The sequence below is a fragment of the Penaeus vannamei genome, chromosome 10, assembly GCF_042767895.1.
Source record: "Penaeus vannamei isolate JL-2024 chromosome 10, ASM4276789v1, whole genome shotgun sequence".
Lineage (NCBI taxonomy): Eukaryota > Metazoa > Arthropoda > Malacostraca > Decapoda > Penaeidae > Penaeus > Penaeus vannamei.
The window spans coordinates 37,933,630-37,943,629 of NC_091558.1; the positions used below are offsets into that span (position 1 = coordinate 37,933,630).

The window sequence follows — 10,000 nt, forward strand, 5'->3', positions numbered from 1 at the left end:
ATTATAATGGTAATTGTAATCACAACAATGATGATAATGATTATAATAACAATGACAGTAATAGCAATACTGCTACTAATAATACTATTACTAAGATAGCACTATCAATGATAAAATCAATATTGTTATCGATATTGATAATTATAACGATGGTGATGAGATGATAATGACGAAATTTAGAAAAGCAGTAATAAACGTTGTTGTCATCATGGTAGGGATAGTGTATACATATAAAAGAGAAGACAGTATAACTTATAACGAATATGATTAAAACGGTAATGATAGTGACAGTACAAAAAATTTTAATGGTAATAGCCAATCTGATTTTTTTCCACATATCTCTGTAGATCTTTTCCTCCCATTCATTCTGAAGAATGGGAGGATGATAGGTATATCAAATATGATAAGATCAATGCAGGAGAGTGAGAGAAAAAAATAGAATAAAAGAGATATGGTGGGTCGAAAAAGAAATCATTTGGTAACTATTGTAAATAATGTTTGTAAACCAGCTTTGTATTCTGACAGCTTATATTACTAATTTCATATCAATGACCAAAGTTTCTCGCCTCGTCTGTCTATTTGGCGTCTCCTAATCGTCAATGTCAATAGAATGCGTATTTAAAAAATACCAGTAAGCCACACAGTTTATTTACAGGTGTTACCACACTCATTTGCGAATCTACATTCATTTCTCGAAATTTGGGTTTCGAGGAGTCAGCAGTATATAATATCTACATCGATCACAAAGAATACCTACTTTTATTTCATATTTCTTAGGGTTAAATAGCTGCATTCGTTCCCACCATAATACACTATTTATCTCACTGAGTTTCATATTCTCTAAGTTTGTATAACTGCATTCGTTCATCTCATACATATACCTCGACATCTCATACATATATATATTAGATGATGTTGGACACTGGACAACTATATGCTGATATCCATTTTACAAAAGTCAAGATATCTAAGACTTATCACCAATGATTCCTAATGAATATGTATAATGCAGTCCCGTTTCTTCCATTTTTCCACAACATGTTTCTTCCCAACTCGTTACTTTTTGCAACAGTTTAGTAGCCATTTCAATATTTGTCCAATGTTAAGGGATGTTCAGCTGTAACCATGATAATAACAGGAATGATAATGATGAAAATGAAAATAATAATAACAATAATTATAGTTATAACAGTAGTATTAATACTATTAATCATAGCTATGATAACAAAATATGTACTAATGCTAAAACTGAAAAGAGTACAACTACAAGGGGTAATAACATAAAAATTATAATGATAATTGTAATCACAACAGTCATGATAATGATTATAATATGATAAAATCAATATTATTATCGATATTGATAATTATAACGATGATGAAGGTGATGTGATGGTGATGCGATGATAATGATGATATTTAGAAAAACAGTAATAAAGGTTATTGCCATCATGGTAGGGATAGTGTATACATATTATAAAAGAGATAACAGTATTTCTTATAAGGACTATGATTAAAATGATAATGATAGTGACTACTAAAAATGTTAATGATAATAGCCAATCTGATTTTTTTCCATATATCTCTCTCTAGATGTATTCCATTCCTTCTAAAGAATGGGAGGATGATAGATATATCAAATATGATAACAAGGGCAATGCAGGAAAGTCAGAGATAAAAATAGAATAAGAGAGATATGGGTGGATCGAAAAGAAATAATTTGGTGAGTATTGTAAATAAAGTTTGTAAACCAACTTTGTATTCTGATAGTTTATATTTCTAATTTCATATCAATGACCAAAGTTTCTCGCCTCGTCTGTCTATTTGGCGTCTCTCTCTCTCTCTCTCTCTCTAGTGCCTATCACTAAAATATCGAGTAGTACAGATTCTTATTTCTGAACATCAGTGGAAATCAGCTTTAATCTTTGAACCGTTTTGTAGATTTAACCCTTATGAACGATCGTCTTAAAAGTAGTTTCAGAGAACATTCCATGTCAACGATAAACATTAATTTCATGGTCATTGGTGTACATTCGAATTCCTGTTATATGTTTTTATCATAAATTTCTTATAATTTTCTATTGAAGTAACAGTTTATACCCAACCGCAGTATAAGATGAAATGTAAAGAATTATATCTCATACGGCTCAAAATAGAAGATATATGCTTAGCACAGGATCCAGCTGTCACAGTGCAACAGTAGTAGTATTTCACACCTTGGTAGCTGTACTGTCTGGTTTGTCTACTTTGTATTTGTATGCAATTGCGGACCAAAATAGCACTCATATATTTCATGACACTGTGAACTACAGTAACAATAAACCTTTCAAAATATATAAATAATTATTAGCTACGGTAAAAAGATCATTCTTCTCTCTCTCTCTAAGCAAAGTGGATAACACTAAGCAGGATAAAACAAATTTTGCTTCTTTTGCCTCTTTCCTTCCTTCCACCTTTCCTACTCCATCTTCGTTTTTATTCCTTTGTCTTCATCACTTGTTCGTCCTCTTCTTCCTCCTCTCAGTCTTTGCTTCTCTTATTACCAATATGACAGCAAACTCGTGAACACGCGCATAAACACAAGCAGACAACCAAAAAAAGAAAAAAAATTAAACTCTTAATTCCTTCATACTCCTTCGCACTGAAAACACCGGAGAAAGAGACAGAAACAAAAGTAAAAATATAAATGGAACGGTAGGTAAGTAGATAGAGATGCAAACAAAAATTCATACAAAAAAAAACAACATACACGTATTGTATCCGTCGGGGATTGAACCCGAGTCTGTCGCGTAGGAGGCGACTGTGCTAACCACTACACAACAGATACATATATGATATATGTTGATTTTACAAGAATTATATTGTAGCTTTCACGAGAACTCATATTACACATATATATGTTATGTTACACACACGTGTGTGTGTGTGCTTTCACAAAAAGAGTAAGATGTCATATATTAAACCTTATTAGATGCCTACCATTGCACTGAAATATATCCAGTCTTAGAAAAATCAAATAGCCCACTGTTGTTACTATTATCGTTATCATCAATACTTTCCACAGATCTCTATCGACATTACCATTAGGATACCTATTTCGGAATTACCAATGAGCCATATAGTTTATTTACAAGTATTCCACTCTTGTTTGCAAGTCTACTTTTATTTGTCGAAATTTGTGGTTAAAGGAGTCAGCAGTAATAGGTTAATATATTCCTCGATCACAAATAATACAATTTATCTCCATTACATACCTATTAAAATTATATATTTCCATTCGTTCACCCCATATATATTTCAAATAAATCCCTCTATTACACTATTCTATATAACTGCATTCGTTCATCTCATGCCTATTCCTCGACAACCATCCATTAGATGAGTGTTGGACAACTGTGCTGATATCTATTAAACAAAAGTCAAGATATCTACGCCAGTGAATCCTACTCAATATGTCCCTTCAATTTTACATCTAAATGATTTGGAAAGAACATCCAAGTGAGAGAAGAACAGGAAAGATTTCCCCTTCTTTGATTTAAACCCCTAGTAATCATATTGGTAATGATGATAATAACAGCAGTGATAATCATTACGGCAGCAGCAATTAAAGTCATAATGAAAACAGTAGAAAACGTATAATTAGTAATTAACGACATAGTTCACGAAAAGGAAATAGGTCTTAAATACCTTTGCTAATCTTATAATGAAGTAAATCAACTGAATCCTTTGTTGTTAAACATTTTCTCCCGTTTTTTTTCTGATTTTGATGCTCAGCCGAGAGAGAGAAAAGATGTTTGAAGTCATAAACTTTGTAAATGCATGTGAATATTTTATAGTGTAATGGATCAAATACTGACAGCGGTAGTAATTAGAGAAAATAGTTCATCATCAGGTATGTCTTATTAGGACATAATATAAGAAATTGAGAGAAAAATATATGCCAAATATAACATGTCTTGTGGTAGAGGGATTTATTAATAACTTGTTACTGAAGACTGTGAACATCAAGTTTGTATAGATAAAAGTAGACTCGTAAACTAAAACTATTGTTGACAGGCCCTTTTGAAATACATAATGGACACATTAATATAAAAATAATGACAGCAGTACGATTGAGAACGCAATGAAGACAAGAATTATAATGAGTATTGTTGCATAATGATGGGAACTAATGATAACATAACTAATCTTGTTCTTAAATACAGGAATTGTTAATTACAACTACCAATGACGGGGAAATTTGAAAGAACTTCAGTGAGGTATAAATCGCCTAAAGGTAAAGGTAAACTACGTGTCTGCATCTTGGCTAACGTGGTTTTCATTAAGCAAACCACGTAAGTATCTTTACGAAAGTGTATATTGGTAATTATTAGCTACTTTATAAAAAGAGATCATTCTTCTCTCCTGTGAATTCGCATTTCTTATCTAAAGAAGGCAAAGTGGAACGAAGATAACACTAAGCAAGATAATAAAACAGAAATTGTTTCTTTTGCCTCTTTCCTTCCTTCCACCTTTCCTACTCCGTCTTGATATTTATTTATTTCTCTTCATCACTAGTTCGTCCTCTTCCTCCTCCCAGTCTTTGCTTTTCATATTAATAATATGACAACAAACTTGTGAAAACGCGCATAAACACTAACAAACAACCAAGCAAATCAAAAAATCCAAAATCACACCCAATTTCTTCATACTCCTTTTTATTGCAAACACCGGAGAAAGAGGCAGAATCAAAAGTAGTAATATAAATGAAACGGAAGATAAATAGATAGAAATACAAACATTCATGCAAAATAAATTTGAATATGTAGTATCCGTCGGGGATTGAACCCGAGTCTGTCGCGTCGGAGGCGACTGTGCTAACCACTACACCACAGAAACACATACTAACTTTTGATTTTACTTGATTTATCTTGTAGCATTTACGAGAACTCTTATATTAAAAATACGTGTTATATTGTGTACGTGTGTGTGTGTGTGTGTGTGTGTGTGTGTGTGTGTGTGTGTGTGTGTGTGTGTGTGTGTGTGTGTGTGTGTGTGTGTGTTTGCTTTCACTGAAAGAGTAAGATGTATTAAACATTATTGTATGCGTACCATTCCACTGAAATATATCCAGTCGTAGAAGAATCAAATGAAGTTACCAACCTCTTTTAAATACCTCTTTTCTTGGCTCCTTCAAATAACTACTTTCCGAAAATATCCAGTTAAAAGAAAGATCTACCTATCTTCCTTCTTATCTCAACTAAGTATTAAGATAAAGAGAAATCTTGTATATATATATTTTTAATTATTTTGTTGGCATGCCCACTACTGTTGCCATTATCATTATTATTAATACTTTTCACAGACCCCTAAATCGACAATACCATTAGAGTGCGTATTTCGAAATTACTAGTGGACCATATAGTTTATTTACAGGTGTTGCCATTCTCGTTTGCAGTTCTACATTTATTATTCAGAATTTGTGGTTCAAGGAGTCATCAGTAATGTTATTAATATATCTCTCAATCACATATAATAAGTACCTCTTTTCATTAAATGATTTTTGAAGTTATATGATTGCATTCCTTCACCACGTTTCCGCTTTAAATAAATCCCTCTATTACACTATTAATCTCAGTAGTTTCATATTCTCATGAGTCTATATAACTGCATTCGTTCATCTCATGCCTATTCCTCGACAACCATCCATGAGATGAGTATTGGACAACTATGTTTAGCTCGAGATGATGATAGCGATAACGATGATGATAAGAACAGTAATGATAATGGTGACAGAGAATAATGCTAAAACTAGTAATGAAAATTGCATCTACGGTAATGTTGTCCATGCCAAGCCGACTTCCAGTCACACTGCCTCCACCTAAAGCATTTTGGGCTTTATAAATATGTTTCCTCAATGTTCCCCATCCGTTTATCTTTATGTCGCTTTCCCTTTTTTTCTCTTTCCCTCACACTCTTTCATTTTCTCCCTCTCTCCATTTTACCGACTATACTATGAGTGCGCGTGCAGTCTCTCCCTTTCATTGCTTTCCCCCTCTCTGTCTCAGTACTTGATCTCTCTCTCTGTCTCCCTTTCTTTCGCTCTCTCTCTCTCTCTCTCTCTCTCTCCCCCTCCCCCCTCTCTCTCTCGCTATTCTTCTAATTAGTGCAGATCGTCGAAATGGAGGAATGGTTAATGTTATGAGTAATAAAGAAATGATAACATAAACGGATAATGGAGTAATATGAAATCTATAAACAAATATGTAAATTCAAATACTACAAATGTGTTACAAAATTAACTGACGAAGAAGTGTATATATATAATACTGTTTATCGTTCCTTATGATAGATTTAATCGCCGCATTTAATCAGCATTTATGACTACTACACCGCCGTTTCATAACTGTCTCTAATTTCGTATATGAATATGCGTCTATCTGCAGTTCTTTTAATACTTACGTGTAGTATGGTTGGTAGGATGAGTTCCTCTCACCTTCCTTTTTATCTTGAAGCTGTTAATGATGATGATAACATTGATAATTATTTTAATGCGACAGAGGGAGCGAAGATACTTTCTATTTACCCGGCACCTCTCTCTCTCTCTCTCTCTCTCTCTCTCTCTCTCTCTCTCTCTCTCTCTCTCTCTCTCTCTCTCTCTCTCTCTCTCTCTCTCTCTCTCTCTCTCTCTCTGACCTTAACCCCACTTTTTCGTTGGCGCAGAATCACTAAAGTTCGCATACATACTGTCTCAATAACGCAGCATTTTTTAGACATATCTATGACCACTGAGGATGAAGACTAAACCTTCCGCCTTAACAAACCGGAAGGTTTATGTCCATGATAAACAATAATATACATCATGTAATGATAAACTCCCCCCATTACCAATATCATTATTAGGCGCTAAAACAAAAGAAGGGTAAATATTTTCTTCTCATATTTGGATATTCTTTCAAATCATGTAGATGTAATTTTGCTTTCATCTGAGAACCATCACAAAATCAATACTTTTTTTTCTGTTTCCCGTTACATCATGCTACACAACAAGTTATAAACATGAGCTGAAAGATATTTGAGTATGATTAAGCACGAAGGACCCTTATTCAGCCACTTGCTTGGGACATAAAACCTATAAGAACTGGCGGCGAGAATGCATATGACCGATATGTTCATCAATGACGAAACATCTGAACGCATTGCCTTCGATCTTTATCTTATCATTATAACACAGCTGAACTTCCCTAAATATGGGACTAATATTAAAGTGGCCACTAAATGGTTAAAAACAGAAAGTGGCGAGCTGAGGAGAAAGGCCCTATGTATTAGAAAATTGAAGGTGTCCATTTTACACTTTGATCAGGAATCATCGGCGAGAGATAGATAATTTTTTTACTTTTGTATAATATATTTCAGCTCATGGCTGTCCAACACTCATCTAATGGATGGTTGTCGAGGAATAGGCATGGGATAAACGACTCATGGGAATATGAAACCAGTGAGATGAATAGTGTAATAAAAGGATTTATTTGAAACATATACGGGGTAAACGGATGCAATTATTTAACTATTAGATGAATAATGAACGAGAGATACGTAATAGTTTTGATCGAAGGATATATTAATAACTTATTACTGCTGACTCCTTTCACTATAAATTTCGACAAATAGATGTAGACTAGACAGATGGACTGAATGATTGATAAGACAAAGAGATAGGCGGACAGACAGATGCACAGACAGAGATTATAGTTTAATAAAATATTGAAATGAATCAATCATATAAACAGACTTGTAGGACACTATATCAGATATCCATAAACGCACATACATACACCCATCCGCACGTATAAACATACATACCAACACATACCCTCACAATGTTGATGTTACCACATTGTTACTCTGATACAGAGTGTTATTACGAGAAAGAGAGAGGAGAGAGAGAGACAGAAAAGAGAGAGACAGGAAAGAGAGAGAGTGTGTGTGTGTGTGTGAGAGAGAGAGAGAGAGAGAGATGCAGTAAACTGATTTATGTAATAGATTTATATTTCTCAAAGAACATTCCGAAAATCACGTTGGATACAAAACACCAAAAACGAAGCTAAACTCTGCAGTCAGAAACCTTGTTCAACTGAGAACAAGAATCATAAAAACACTTACAATTCTATGTATACAAAAGGCCCTATTTATTTATTTTATTTTTTATTTTATTTTATTTTTTCTGTACATCACACTGAGAGACTTTGAAATTGATCGTATTGATAATAGCACTAATACTCGTCTTAATGATACGAATGAATCGAGGGAATACCTTCTTTCAGTCAACTCTGTGTGACTTTTATCCGGTTCGCCTTCGCCTGTTAATCATCTTTTCGTTCGTTGTAAATCCCCGTTTGATTGCATAAAGAGGCTACATAACTGATCCCTGTGCACTGTACGTCTGCCGCTGTGCGTACATGTGTGCGTGTAATCTGCCTGCCCTTCCGGCGTCTCCCAAGAAGCGAAGTAAATAACAAACACGGTGATTGCCTTCTCTTGATGCTTACTTTGTCTTTGTATATTTTTGTTCGTTTATTTACCTTTGGTTATTTGTACACACTCGTGAACATGCTTACGAAAAATGTTTTACACTGCTTGATCGATTTCTGAATACGTCTGAAATAATCTAAAGCGAATTTAACTTGGTTTTGAAATATTCTGGAATCCCCAGAAAAATCATGGAGTGACGTGAAACTCCTCTAACAATATGTACTGAAAAAATAGTCTCTCTCTCTCTCTCTCTCTCTCTGTCTCTCTCTCTCTCTCTCTCTCTCTTTATATATATATATATATATATATATATATATATATATATATATATATATATATATGTATATATGTATATATATATATATATATATGTACATACATATATATATATATATATATATATATATGTATATGTATATATATATATATATATATATATATATATATATATATATATATATATATATATATATATATATATATATATATATATGAACCGTATTCATGTTGACAAATGTATAAAGGTATGAATGAGAACGAATATCTTCACAATACAAGAGATGCATTTAATCGGTTTCGATTATATCTTCGTTAGAAATACTTGGATTTCCGACGAAGATGCATTCGAAACCGGTAAAATACATCTCTTGTATTGTGAAGATATTCGTTCTCCTTCATTCCTTTACATATACATATATGTGGAAATGGGAAAGATATCGGGAGAGGAAAGGAAAGAAGAGGAAATGGAGGAAACAAAGGAGGGATAAGAAATGAAGAAGAGAGAGATAGAAAGGGATAAAGGGATGAGAAATGAAGAAGGGGAAGAAGAGATAGATAGATAGATAGAGAGAGAGAGAGAGAACAAGATGGCGAACCCTTTTTTAGCACTGACGGGGCAGAGTAATATTCTTTAATTCGCTGATACTTAATTCATAAGAGTTCACTCATGAATAGAACTTTTGACGATAAGACACGGCAGCGCTGGTGGTTCCCGCGGTAGCAAGCTCAAATCTATGACATATATACACATAGATATATATATGCATACACACACGGACATACAACACACACACACATACGCATACATAGACACATACACAGATTCACATGCACACGCACACGCAAGCACATGGATAAATAATGTAGATAATAGATATGAATGTAGTTTTATATGTACATATGAGGAAGAGGAGGAGGAGGAGATGGACGAGAAGGAAGGGAGGAAGAGGAGGATAGTGGGGGATGAGGAGGAAGAAAATACTAATATATGTGTGTGTGTGCGTGTATGCGTGTGTGTATGTGTGTGTGTGTGTCTGTATGTGTACACACAGATATATATATATATATATATATATATATATATATATATATATATATATATATATATATATATGTATATATATATATATATATATATATATATATATATATATATGTATATATATATATATATATATATATATATATATATATATATATATATATATAT

General features: G+C 33.3%; 1 non-coding gene across 1 annotated transcript; it reads right to left on the reverse strand.

Annotated features, from left to right (window-relative positions):
• Positions 1–4,806: 4,806 nt before the first annotated feature.
• Positions 4,807–4,878, reverse strand: TRNAR-CCG (transfer RNA arginine (anticodon CCU)). The gene has a single exon. It is a non-coding gene; the product is annotated as a tRNA-Arg (tRNA).
• Between the last annotated feature and the right edge of the window lie 5,122 nt (positions 4,879–10,000).